This window comes from Engraulis encrasicolus, chromosome 18 (genome assembly GCF_034702125.1).
Source record: "Engraulis encrasicolus isolate BLACKSEA-1 chromosome 18, IST_EnEncr_1.0, whole genome shotgun sequence".
Taxonomy (NCBI): domain Eukaryota; kingdom Metazoa; phylum Chordata; class Actinopteri; order Clupeiformes; family Engraulidae; genus Engraulis; species Engraulis encrasicolus.
The window spans coordinates 11494354-11509353 of NC_085874.1; the positions used below are offsets into that span (position 1 = coordinate 11494354).

Consider the following 15000-nt stretch of genomic DNA (forward strand, 5'->3'; position numbering starts at 1 on the left):
TGTCGCGGCTAGTCGCCGAACCGCGTCATAGAAAATTGAAAGGATTTCAACTTCAAGCTGTCGCTCTCGTTGCGCGAATCGCCTCTAGTCTCCAGAATCGCTTTTGTCGCGCCACTCAATACAAAGTCAATTACTTCCATCGCTCGCCTCGCTCATGTCGCGCTTGATCTATTTGTGCGGTAACTCTCTCTCTCTCTCTCTCTCTCTCTCTATCTCGCTCTCTCTCTCTCTCTCTCTCGCTCTCTCGCACTCTCTCTCTCTCTCTGAGTATTTGATTATCATCAGACTGCACCAGTGCACAACACAACACATTATAACTGTATTCCAAAGTCTCCATGCTCCACCAGTGTGAGTCAGAAACTGTCACGATGAGGCTAGCTCTCTGCTTAGTATGCATTGTATCACTCCACTTTGGGCCAGACAACAGCTGTCCACCAGACATTTGAGCAGTGCTTAATTTTGGACAGAATATTTGGCGATACCTCGTCGGGTGAAAAGCTGTCGTCCCGGAGGTGTTGTAGTTGACTCTGTGAAGGTGTAATACGATCGGATCTGCCTTAACCTAATTGCTGACAGCGTGTCGGAAAATAAGCGATTATTCTGACCCTAAGCATTTCCAGAACACTGCTAATCAAAAGTAGCATGCAGTTGACATCACTGCAAAATGCTTTACTGATTGGTTAGATATGTGTTTATTTTGAAAGGCTTCACTGATTAGTTTGAGATGAGTTTATTTTGAAATTTGTGTGAACAGAATGGACACTAGGCTTTCTATTCAGAACTGAAATTATTTTTTAAATATTTTTTTGGGGGGGACTTTTTGCCTTTATTTCGATAGGACAGTGTAGTAATGACAGGAAGTGAGTTGGGAGAGAGAGATGGGGAAGGGTCGGCAATGGACCCGGACTCAAACCCGGGTCGGCCATGTAGTAGAAAAGTGCCCTACCATTAAGCCACGACAGGACCAATAACTGAAATTATTATTATTATTTTAAATTGGAGTGTTTTGAGCCTTTATTCAACAGGATAGACAGGAAACAAACTTACAGGAAGCACGAGGGATATAGAGCTTCGGTAGTGTTGAGAAATGACCCAGGCTGGACTCAAACCTGGGCCTGGCTTTCTATGATATGAAGTTTGATGGGCTTTTCCCCCCTGACTACACCCCCTTCTTAACCTGACTCTCGCTAGCTGGTATGTGACTGGATAAACAATCTGTTCATCACCTCTACTGACGTGGCACTTCAGCCACTCACGTGGAACTAAAACCGTAGCTGAGAACAACAGGGGGGTGAAGAGCCGCCCATCTATGGAAAATCTCACCCAGCAATCCTGATCGGGTCATTCATTCAGAAATGACTCTGACTGTCACGAGCCATAGATGGTTGTTTACGGAAACCAGAACACCCTCGTGTGTAGTTTGGTGAGACACAGCCAGATGGCATGAATCAAGTCACACCTTTCTTACACCCTTAGCCAAGTTGCTTTTATGGCTTACCACAGAGGGTGTGAGTGGTAGAGCTTTGTTCACTACATAATGACCTATGCGGTGAACAAAGTGAACATTTTAGATTCTGCCCCTGAGTCCATGATTACCTGTGATTAGCAGCCGTGGTGGCCTTGGCTAGCTTGTAATTACTATACTTACACTGTACAATTACTACACACCTGATGCATGCCTGCTAAATTGCACATAAAGGATAGTGGTCGTTACGAAAATGAACCATGGTAAATCCAGGTTTTCGTAGTATTTTTGTGCATGGTTCACTGTGGTGATTATGGTCCAATCATGGTTTGACTATGGTTTAACTATACCCTTGAAAAAAATAACCATTGTTTTAGTCTGAAAACTAACCATGGTTTTACCACGGTTTATAGTTAAATTTAAATTACACTTAGCTGACGCTTTTTCTTTTCTTGTATTGGTGACAGTCTATGGAGCAATGAGGGGTTAAGCCCAATGTATGCTTCCGACGCATAGCCTCTGCTTCTGCCAAATCTGTGTCTGTGTGCGACCACGCCCCCCGTGCAGAGGCTCCTAAACCGTTGTCGCGCACCTCAAAAAATCCTGACTACGCGTTGGACGGACGCGAAAGACGCAGACAAAAAGGCGCTGTGATTGGTCTTCTAGATACTTCCTTGTTCTTGTGGCAGCACAGTGCCAGTAGTTTGCAAGAGCAAACCTGTCTATATTCTGTTAAATACAATATCAATGCTTTCTTTCTAGTCTGCATAAATACATAAAGCTACAAGCTAAATGACAAACAAACAATGCATTAGTTAAACACTCGCGGCAGTCTGACTGCAGTCTGACTACCGTAGCCTGTTGTTCTCCACAGAATGCAAACACGCGTCGGCAGAGTCAAATTTTTCGATGCTTGCATTTTCTGCACGTAAAAACAGACTGGGTATGTCTAATAGATGGTGTCCTACAGCACACTGCAGTGTACCAGTGAAACACTAGTGTTCGATAGTTACTGGATCCCAAGCTCCTTCTAAGAGAAGAGAAGAGAAGAGAAGAGAATGGGGGAGTGGGACAGGGATAGTTTGTCCCCCCCCGCTGAGTTGGAAATTTGGGATGCAGCAAGTCTTTACTGGTGCCTTTAGTGTGTGTGTGTGCATGTGTGTGCATGTGCGTGTGTGCGTGCACATGTGTGTGTTTGCGTACATTTAGGCATGTGTCTCAGTGTATGTGCATACTCTGTGCTCTGTCTACTTTTGCATGTGTGTCTGTGCATTTGTGCGTGTGTGGTCTGCCTGTACATGAAAATGTGTGTGTGCGATTGTGTGTGTGTGTCTGTGTGCGTGTATGCGCATCCAAGTGTTTTTTGTGTGTGTGTGTGTGTGCACATGTGTGTGTGTGTGTGTGCGTACATGTGCATGTGTGTGCGTGCGTGTGTGTGTGTGTGTGTGTGTGTGTGTGTGCGCTCTCCTGCTGGTCCGGAGTGCTGGCGCTTGTGATGGAGAGCACGTGTCCCGTGCCAGGCAGGCAGGCAGGCAGTGTGCTGTGCTGGGCCGCTCCTTTGTGTGTTCACCGCTCATCCTGCCTCTCCACTTCCAACAAGCCACCAGCTGCATCGCAGAGCACACAGGGTGTGTGTGTTTGTGTGTCTGTGTCTGTGTGTGTGTGTGTGTGTGTGTGTGTGTGTGTGTGTGTGTGTGTGTGTGTGTGTGTGTGTGTGTGTGTGTGTGTGTGTGTGTGTGTGTGTGTGTGTACGTGTACGTGCGTGCGTGTTTGTATGCGTGTGTGTTTGTGTGTCTGTGTGTTTGTACGTTTGTCTTTCTGTGTTTGTGTGAGTTGGTGTTGAGATTGGTGATTATTTTTTCTTCGCAAATTGTGGAAATTGTTAATGAATGATGGTTTTTGTCTCTTCATTAGCCCCACCAACCCTGATGAAGTGTCTCCCAATCACACACGGTCTTATGCACGCACACACGTAGGCACGCAGGCAGGCACACACAAACACACACACACACACACACACACACACACACACACACACACACACACACACACACACACACACACACACACACACACACACACACACACACACACACACACACACACACACACACACACACACATCCTGTGAGCTGGGTTCTGCCTCATTTACCCAGGGCCACAGTTAACACCATATGGTCCTGGTCCTGCTCTCCTCTGCTCTGTCAGTGCTCTGCTTTCGTCTTTCAGTTACAGGCTCTGTAGAGCACCTGGGTGCAGTGCTAGTTGGGCTACATCAATAGCGTGTGTGTGTGTGTGTCTGTGTGTGTGTGTATGTGTGTGTGTGTGTGTGTGTACTGTATGTGTTGGTCTTCGTCTGTATGTTTGTGTATGTGTGTCTGTGCGAATTTATGCGTGTGTGTGTGTGCGCGCGTGTGTGTGTGTGTGTGTGTGTGTGTGTGGCCATTTAGTTCCTTTTCCATGTAAAGGACACAGCAGTTTGTGAGTGCTCTTCCTCAGTGAGGCAATAGATGCACAAACTCTTCTCTACCGCCAATATTGTTAACCTGTTTTTGACCTCGCCACGCTCCGCACACTTTATCCGTTAGGTATACATACCTGCTAAGAAAAACAAACAGTGCCCCGTGTGCACAGATCTGTTGTGTACACAGCACAGCTTTCCTTGCTGCCTTCAGCCATTTTAATACAGAGCTTGGGGATGGTGCATTCTCTGGAAAAGAACAGTTACTGCAGCGGGTCCTCAGACCAAAGCCATTGAGGAACCTGAGGAAACTATGTTTGACAGTTTGTCCGTTTCTGAGTCTTCATTTGAAGAGTTTATTTGGAAAACAGTGTATCCATCATTTTTGACTTTTGCATTTTATTATTGAAAATGACTGTTCAGAGGTCCTATCACCTATGTGGGAATTCTTACCATTCAAATATTTTGAGAGCATACTTTTTCAACCTACTGTATATAAAATACATTTTGCAATGCAGTGCAATGGAGTGCCCAATACAAAAAATTAAATTTAAACATTCTACAAAATGGAGATACACCGTTTTGCAAATAAGCTCTTCATTTCCCCTTTTCAAGTTAACTTCTATTATTCGAAGATTTCCCATGAGCTGCTTCTATCGTACATTGCAATCGTAACAATTTCTCTGTTAACTTGCTATTGCTCCAGCTGCCTGAAACTTGAAAATGGATGATAGCCGATCAATCCAGGCCAAGTATCGACCTCTTGGCTGAAAAGTTTGTCTTGACCAGCCCAGTAAGTCCTGGTGTGTAAGAACATCGGCCATGGGTGGTTTCACACCAACAGCATTTGGTGCACACTTCATGGTCCATGTGCACCAGAATGGACACTCTTGGTTGGGTTTATTTTCGTTGGGGTAAAAGCATCAGTCAAACTCGGTCACACACTCAATCAGAAGCAAGTGAAGCGGGACCTCCAAAATCCAATGGTCTGGTTTCACTCCATTCAGCACTGCTGCGCTATTGGAAACGCATTATGGGTAGCCGATAAATACTGGCGAGTCAACTTTGATGTGTTGCCGAAGGGAAAGCTGACAACACTAGTGAGAATGCTACATTTTAACATTTTACTGTAATCTCCTTCCCTGCTGTTGACCAAGTACGGAGCATATTATTTTGCCATCCAAAGAAGGCTTTGCTTCTTCACTGACAAAAAGAAAAATAATGATAACTTAAAAGTGGTTTCTCTTAATGGGTGTAAAAAAAATAACAAAATTGACAGCTCTGTTACAGCTAAATACTGTATGCCATAATGCTGCAGCCGGCCTTATGCCTACAAATACTTTCCTCTAGCCTAGAAATCTAGACGCCCCTAGAGGCCGCAAATTGACTTTGCTCTGTAGGGGTTTAGCTCGCTAGGCTAGCTTTCCCCAGTCTTAATGGGTTAATAAGGTACTTTCTCCTTGCCTCATAAATGCTTGCCTTGTTAGTGTAATGTAGAGGAAAAGTCCCCAGTCAGTGCTTGTCATCTTCCCCATTCACCGTACGTGCCTGACATGAGCCTGGCCTGACACAATCCTCATGAGCTGGCTGTCCTTGGCCATGGTGCCAGGAGTTTTATGTTTGCTGGCTTGTCGTCCTCGGGATGCCCAATTGGTCTAATGTAATAAACAGGGTGCAGCACACAACGACTGGTCTCCGCTGCCTGGAGCACACTGGCACTCTGCTTTTATTTTGGGCAGACCACAGTTATTGTCTGTCTTTGGCTAAATATAACGTATCGCAGCAATCAGGAAACAGGACATTCAAATGGAAAAGAAATGCCGGTTCCTGCAGTAGATGAAACCGTTTTTTTATCAAACAAACAAGAAGTTTCTTTTTTTTTCAATTAAAACATTCATAGAAACAAACAATCAAATCAAAGTGAAACAGAAAGATAAACCATCATCCGATCACTGTACAAGAAAAAATACAACACCAAAGACTAACAAGTTCTTGAAGCATTGTCCGCTCAGTGGCCATATGTGGTGTTGAGCATAGTTATCTCTGTAACAGTTTATTCCTGATGTTTCCATGTCCATGATTGCATTACATTAATGCATTTGGATGAGATAACAGTAACTGTGTGCACCTAGTTATATCTTAATGTTGTTTTTTCCAATGACATTTTTTGTTGTTATTATTATTATTATTTCCCTTCTTTTCATACTTTTTATTTATTATTCTACACAGCAGAGAGCAGTTGGAACCTTCATTTTACTGCCAATTGTGCCAGCACAGGAAAGCATTTGGCAAATAAAATTCTTGTACCTTGTATCTTGTATCTGGTTTTGCAGACTTGCTGTGATGACAAACGTGCACTCAACAGTGAACAGGACAGGGAAGATGCTGTGTCATCTTATGAGCGGTCATTACCACATTGATTGTCATGAACATATTGATACACACTTCAATCTCATACAGGTGTACTGTATGCTTTCTCTGCCTGTTAGATACTGTATATTAGTGGCAGATAACATTGGTTCATCTCCAAAACTAAGTAAATATATGATTTTATATATTTAGTCCTTCATTCACCTGATATTTAGTCCTTTAATTTAACACTAGTTTATCAGATGGCAGCGAGGGTGCGGTGCAAGTCCGGTGCAAGTCTGGTGAAAGTCCGGTGCACTTTGGGTCAGATGCAGGGTCCTCGGCACCAGTGGTTGTTCACCTTTCCCTGAGGTGATGTGAGTTTCTTGCCAATAATGCCAGCGTTTTAAAACCAGTGCCCTTTTGCCCTGTCATGCTGTCTCCTAAAATCGACTCGGTTTGCCTCCTCTTCTTGTTCCCCACCTCTGGTAATCCATAACACACTTCTGTTCTCCTCCAACACGCTACCTTTCTTCAACCCATGCCCTTTTCCTGACTGGCCAATCGTTTTTATTGTTATTATTTTCATTTGTATTTTGTTGTCTGCCCTGTTTGTGGGTTTGGTGTGTTTTCTTAGCTTTATTGCAATTCCTTTCCTACCTTCACTTCTTTCTCTACATTTTTTTGTTCAAATAATCTCCTTCTCTCTTCTGATCAGGAGTGAGATTGATGTGAGTCGATCATGTCATTTGGTTTTTGGCATTTTGCCAAGCCTGCTGTATTGACCATAGATGTGTATAGAAGACTTCTATACACATCTATGGTATTGACACATGTTTGGTAGTTAGTGTCCCCCACCCCCTCTCTCTCTCTCTTTCCCACTCAAATTATTTTTCCATAACTCCCCATTTCTCCTTTTTGTTTGAAAAGACTCCTTTCTCTGCCTTTTACCTTCCTCCTCTTGCATGTATTTATTTCCCTCCCCGCCTTCTCTCTTTACCTATTCTCACCACATCTGTCTCTTTCATACTCCCTCCTCTTTTCATTTCCTCCTTTTTTTCTTGCGTCTTCCTTTCCCTTTTATAGCACTCCCTCCATCCTCCCAATTCGCCCTTCCTCTCTCTTTCGCTAATGCATTTCCTTTCATCTCATCTCATCTCATCTCATCTCTCCCTCTCTCTCTCTCTCTCTCTTTTTCCTCTGGAGCCCTCCTCTCCTCCGCTCTGAGCGGGGCCGGTTAATCATAGCTTTGTCATTCAGGCGTCTCTGAGAGAGAGCTGAAGGAGCTGTCTGCCTGCCTGCCTGTCTGTCTACCTGCCTGCCTGCCTGACTCCATGAGCCCGAGCCTGACTCACAGCTGGACCCCAGTCCTCCCTCCCATGCTCCCATCATCATCTCTTTCTCTCCTGCTCTCCTCCACTCTCTCCACTGTCTAGAGGCCTTTATGACATCTCCAAAAAAACAAAAAAAACCTTAGAGTGCATACAAAAACACACATGCACGCCGCACACGAACACACTCACTCACACACCGGCACACTCACGCACACACGCTCGCACACACACACACACACACGCACACACACACGCACACACACGCGTGCACACACACACGCACGCGTGCACACACACACACACACACACACACACACACACACACACACACACACACACACACACACACACACACACACACACACACACACACACACACACACACACACACGCACGCATGCACACAGACATACAGTACACACACTCATACCTGTACACATGGGCACTCACACACTGTAAGGACACACATACACGTACATGTAGACTACACACACAACTGCGCACAGAAAGTTTTTAGACACTTTGAGAGTTTTACTGTTGCCATGACTCCAAGCGATGTGTCATTTAGTCACTTAAGTGCGTTGCCATGGGCTGTTGCCATGGGGGAAATTTGGTGCGTGTGCGTGTGCGTGTATGTGTGTGTGTGTTTGTGCGTGTGCGCGTACACGTACACGTACACACTTATGTGTGCTTTTGTGTGCATGTGAAGCGTGTGTGTGTACTGAAGCCATACAGACAACCAGATGAGGAATGAGTTGAACTGCGTCAAGTGCCGCAATAGATTCACTCAGTGTGCACAGACATTTACATGATTGGTACTGTCCACTGGATCCCACAATGACGTCAACCAATTTAGTCCTTATTGACCTCCACACACACACACGCACAAACAGTGAGCTGAATGCACACACACATACACACTTTGACACTAACAGACAGACAAAGCAATTTGTGCATACACAAGTCGTAAATTCATGTCTTTTTCAAGAAATATTCATTGTGCCGTGATTATAACTTCTCTGGACCTAAACTTAAACATCGTTGCCATGCTTTAAAATTTAATTGAAATTGTTTGTTATATTGTTGTGACATAAATTATTTTTCTTGTTGCGACAGAAATGAAACATTATGTTACACCTAATAAGTGTTTTGATATTTCCTTCACTTAACGACATACTCATATAATACTGTTCTCTGTTCGTGCTGTCTCAGCTCAATGATAAAGTATGTTCTTTTATATTAGTTAATTTCCAGTTGTTATACTGCCCATTCACAAACCTTACATACATCATTAATTTACCATCATCAAATCGATTCATATGACTTGGAAATGTACACTTCTCATACATGAATACTGTAGGTGAATCTTTTGCATCTCTGTCATTTTGCATTTCTAGTGATAGACATCTTCACTTACTGTCCTTGGATACATATTGGTTTATTACCTAGCAAATATATTCATGAAAAGATCACATTTGAAAATGAGAAAATATAAAATAACTGACAGAAATTACATATCGGATCACTCAGAAAGTAATTACAGTTCTGTTAAGCTGCTTATGCCCTTTTTTTTAGATGTGTCCCAGCATCTCTATAAGAGGGTGTGTCTGTCCGTCCGTCCGCCATCCGTCCGTCCGTCCGTCTGAAACGCATTCTTTCAATTGTTCCCTCCTGTGTCCACAAGGCGGCAGCGTTGGCATTTTGGCCTGGAGCGAATGCGTGCAAGCCAAAACGTCTATGATATGTTACCTAACCGGCAAAGCTACGCAGCTGATTGCATTGTGAGACAACTGAGGGGGACATTCAATTTTCGGCATTGTTTCGCATTTGGACAGTGGGAGGCAATTTCGTTCCATCTCCACAGCACACCAACACCACTGTGAAGTGTGTCACTTATGTTCACGGTCTTTACTCCCTTATGAGACACTTCGGCCGAGGATGTCAAACGTGAAGGGAACTTTATCATGTTGTGTATGATAGTGTCACGTTGTGCTCGGCTATTTGGTTTGTTAGAAACTCGCGGAAATTATCGACTTAGAAGTCGGCAGGCAGTTTTTGACACAGAGGTTCGTGCTCGGATAGAGGGGCGTTTGCGTAGCGATTAGTGTGTAGTAGTGTAGTACTAGCGATTAGTGTGTAGTAGTGATTAGTTGACAGACCTCGACCCGCAGCGCATACAGCTCTTCCTCTAAACGTGGGATTGTAACTTAACCTTCGGTTAGCCTTTTTTCTTTCATAACATTCACATTTTCCTCCGCTCTTCTCCAGTCCATAAACTTGGGCTCAGAAGTTTGTATGGACGAGCCTCCCTTTTAATATTCCCAGCAAGTTTGCAAACATTCTGCCTCTACGTTTCATTGAGTAGTCAGTGTGTGCTGCGCACTGAAACATGGTGCTTGAACTACAAGTAGACAAATGCGCCATTTGACATATGTTGTGTTACTGATGTTCTCAGACGTATTGCAAGGGAGGTTCATTCGTTTGATGCTGGCGGGCGCGTGGACCCCACAGATGCTTTCCGTTACGCTCAGAGAGAGCACTGGAGAGAGCGCGTCTTTTGATTCGTAATTCACCTTTCGCAAAAGCCACGCCCCCTAGTTATTGTTGCTACGTCCGTCAAAAACTTAGAACCAGGCACACGTTTTGCCTGCGTTTCATAGGAAATGTGTGTAGCCTACACTTCTTGTATAGGCCTACACACGCTGATTACTAGAAGCCATATTCAACTGTGAAATACAACAACTTGATGACGGCGATGTAATGTCTGTAACCAGGACATTTTGATAGTGCTTGGTGTAAACTGGGACATTGCCATCCGCCAAGACGGGCTGGGCACACTGCGCAGCTCTTGGGCAGTCACACTGGGCGTCTCTCTTCTGTTCACTTTAATGGTTTTAGTTGACAGTTAATATCTTCATAACAAGGTTGGAACAAGCGCAGCCCCATTTCAGTGTTACTTTTTTTTTTGCTGTCACACTCGACGCATAGGCCTAGACACAGACACAAACCAGGAAGGAGAGAGGTTGGGGGCTGCTCCGTGGGCTGTGCATTTGGCGCATATTAAACAACGCAACTAGTTTCCCAATAAAATTTGAATCATAATGCCGTGAATCCAATACTATAATATCATATAATATTCTCCTTAAGTCTGAGCAATGCACTGATTATTTGTTTAGGGTAGGCCTACGTTTTCTGCCAGCTAAATGCAAGGGGGAAGGGGGCTATATTAGCAAACAAGACGATTGCACAGTTAGCCTGCTACTTTTAAATATGATCACCTGGAGCTAATAGCCTCCACATTGCTTAATCCATCCTTGTTATCAGTCTGCTTGAGGTTTTTGCTTCGGGAAAGTGAAAAAACGAGATCCTAATCAATCTTCAGATGATGTCGGACCGTGACGGTGCCATAGGCACACGCTTTATGTCTCCCTAAAATCGCAGGTTTTTGACGGACCTCCGACAAGTTCTACACTCCTTAGTTACCGTTGCTGAGCTCGGATTGGTTGGCGGCCGTTTGTGGGAGGGGTTTTGCGAAAGGCTAATTGCTTTGCAGTTTGAATTTGGTTAACTCTGACACTGAAGCTGACTGCTTTCTGCCTTGACGGTGAAAAGCTGACATTGAAAATTAAGCCATAATTCACCCAAAAGGTGAACCCATACGTGCATGATTCACCCAAACGGTTTTATTTATTATTTGTCGCTGTTTAGATTCTTTCAATTCCCACATGCACATGATGCTGATATGGCGTGATACTAGGTTGATAAATACTAACAATGTCTGGTAATTTGTACTGCTTGATCTATTTGAAATTTGAAATCATATGGTTCTTTTCCAAATCCAAGCATGACAGGCTTATTATAGCCTAAATTGCAAAAGAAATAGCCTAGTTAGGGCCTATTTTAAAAAAAGGTTGTCATGGGCAATATGATCAATAAACAAAAAGCACATCCTCGGGGGGCGTTGACAGGTTATGAGGAGGACAGGGGGCGTTTGTGTGGGGGGGGGTTGGGGAAAGGTTGGAAATGGCATAGACGGACGCATCTCTTGTCCGTCTGTCGGCCTTGTTTGTCATCGCACAATTTTCATAGCCTGGTTCACACCAGATGGTGTGTGTGTAGCTTTGGCGCCCCCTGGCGGAGCATAGCTACACACACTACTGTCTGGTACACAGACATAGAGCAGGCTCCGTCTCCAGTCAGAAAATAGACAGAGCATTTATTGCCTCTGCGTTGCCTCATCACCAACACATTTCTTCAATAACCTTCATGTTAATCTGTAAAGAGTCAATATAGTCTATAATTTGTCCTGTGACTCCTCAATGCGAGCTGCCATTGATATGGAAGCAATAATTGCTCCGTCTATTTTCTGGCTGGAGACAGAGTGTGCTCGATGGCTGTGTACCAGACGGTAGTGTGTGTAGAACCAGGCTACAATTTTCAACCCTCACACTCACATTTCACGGCGCCCTTTCCTATCAAACTTGCGAAATAATATACAAAACATATTCCTCCTGCATACGGTTTGATTTGACGTTATCCACTTTTTGAAAATCATTACACACACACACCTCAATTGATTCCTTTTAGATGTATGTCTTTAGGGAGAGAGCTGTGTGTACTGGTGTTGCGTTTTACGTTCGCGAGACATTAGATAATTTCACATAGTAGACAACAACAGAATATGTGTGTATATTTGTGCTGGTTCGGTGGAACAAAATTCAGATATTTTTTTGTGCGAGAACTGAAAGTTGTGTGATACCAAAAATATGTTGTTGCATAAGCAGCTTAAAAAAAAACCCTTTAATATCTACGTAAAGTGTCTTAATGACGGTAACAAGGTAACTAAGCAACCGTCTCACTTCTGAGTCACTCCTTTCTTCTCCTGCCTACCTGCCAGCCAGTAAGTCCACTTCTTCATCACCTCGGTCAAGTTGTGTGTGTGTGTGTATATGTGTGTGTGTGTGTGTGTGTGTGTGTGTGTGTGTGTGTGTGTGTGTGTGTGTGTGTGTGTGTGTGTGTGTGTGTTGTATACCTGTCAACCATCCCTAATTTCCCGATTTGATTCTTTTCCCGGAAATATCCCCGATTTTTCACATTATCAAATAACACCGTCGGTCCAGTAGGCTATTTATAGGCTACCCACGGCCCTGTCCGACGAACCACACCCCCTCTTGAAGAGAGAGACGAGGGTCTTGCTTATCAAGCTACCTGTCAGAAGACGGTATGCCAGATACCACCAAGAATTGAAGTTCCTTGAAAATACGAGCTGTCAACCTTGAGCTCCATAGCGCTTGTGTGCCCACTCTTTTCCTCAGAAACCGTCAGTTCATGCAACGCATAAAACAGCCTCGGAACAGCGAATCATGCGATTAACCTAATCACAACCTGTACCAGCACGAAGTTTTGCACGAACAGACAACTTGTACGACAAAACAACAAGAAGAAACGCATTGCGCTCATTTCATAGTTTTGTTTTCATTGCATTGTTTCTCCACGCTGTAAAACGTGTGCTGAGGGATTTTAGACAGGATCTCTTTGCACGCGCGCTGTTGTGAAAAGCAGAGTGGAACGCACCGTCCGATCTGTCTCTGTCATCCCGTTGACTGTCAAAACTTGGCCTTCAGAAAATTTCCCGGATTTTGGCTTAAAATATGGGAAATTTCCCGGATTTTGGGAGCTCAAAGTTGACAGGTATGGTGTGTGGGTGTGTGTGTGCGTGTATGTCTTTGTGTGTCATATCATGCAATGTGTGTACTTGGGGCAGCCGTGACCTAATGGTTGGGGAGGTGCTCTTAAGATCAGAGGGTTGCGTGTTTGAATCCTACCCTTATCTCGCCCTACAACTCCATACATGGCTGAGGTGCCCTTGAGCAAGATACCTAACCCCCTCATTGCTCCAGGGACTGTCACCCTTACCCTTTAAAATATCAGTAAAATGTATGTAATGCTTCTGTGTGTCTTCAAGTTTGTCAGAGGACGCGCTCAACTTCTGGGAAAAAATAAATAAATAAACGAGATGTAGCTTGTGAGTGCGGATTTTTCTTCTTTATGCTTCTGTGTGTGTTTGTTGTGGTCTGTTGGTGCTTGAAAGAGATGGGAAAACCATTGTATAAAATGTTATGAAATTCAAATCCAAGTTATTTAATGCATACCTCTTGTGGCATTCTCTCTGTTCAAATGAATGGACCCTTTGGCATTAGGCACTCAGACCACTAATCATAACCTGCACAACACAGCTGGTCTCAGCAATGCTTGTGCTCGCTAGTGGTGGGTATTGGCAAGGGGTTCACGATTCGATGCGCATCGCGATACCTATGCCACGATGCAGTACTATCACGATGCATTGCGATACATGTATTATTATACAATAAAAATATTAATAAAAATACATTTTATAAGCATTATAGGTTGCAAAAGGCTGCTTATCAATTTAAAAAGTTGAAAATAATAATGATGAATATTTGAAGCTCTATCACATCATATCATGTGGTTTTTCTGAACTGAAGGGTAACAGCACTTTGAAAGGATATATCATGATACTGCCTCCTTGCATCACGATACAGTATTGTGACTGTGCGTATCACGATTATCGATTCGATACAATATTGTTACAGCCCTCGTGCTCGCTCAACATGGCTTGAGAAGGCTTACAGGCTACCTGCATTGGTATTGAGTCCGAATTGGATTTCAATGTTATGTACCGTTTGAGGAAATCAAAGCTGGGTGAAAGTGAACGCCATCAAGCCTTGCCTCCTTGTTTATTATAGTTGGATGTTGTTTTTGGTCTGTGTGCGAGTGTGTTTGTATGTTTATTATGTGAATAAAAGTATTAAAATGTGTGTGTGTGCGTTTGCGTGTGCGTAGTATGCACGAGTGCGTGTGTGTGCAGTAGCATACATGCATATGTGTGTGCGCTTGTGTATCTGTTTCTGTTTACATTGCATGTATGAGTGTCCTTGTGTAAAGGCTGAGCTTACTGTCAGTGCTGTGTCACTCACAACCTCTTGGCAGTCTGTGACTGGGAACTGCTGATATGCTCATCATATTCTACTGATCTCAACTGCTTGTGTGTGTGTGTGTGTGTGTGTGTGTGTGTGTGTGTGTGTGTGTGTGTGTGTGTGTGTGTGTGTGTGTGTGTGTGTGTGTGTGTGTGTGTGTGTGTGTGTGTGTGTGTGTGCCTGGGTGTGTGTGCGTGTGTGCCTGGGTGTGCTGTGTGTGTGGGTACGTGTATGTGTGTGAGAGAGAGATCCTGTGTGTGAATGTATTCAAGATGGTGTGTATAACTTTGTAGTATGTTGATTTGTAACGAACAATGTGTAACTCTCTCTCTCTCTCTCTCTCTCTCTCTCTCTCTCTCTCTCTCTCTCTCTCTCTCTCTCTCTCTCTCTCTC

The 15000-nt window shown here is 43.9% G+C and overlaps 1 protein-coding gene across 2 annotated transcripts in view; it reads left to right on the top strand.

Annotated features, from left to right (window-relative positions):
* The window catches only part of adgb (androglobin), an 88390-nt gene that overhangs the window by 21513 nt on the left and 51877 nt on the right, over nt 1-15000 (top strand). The window lies entirely within an intron of this gene.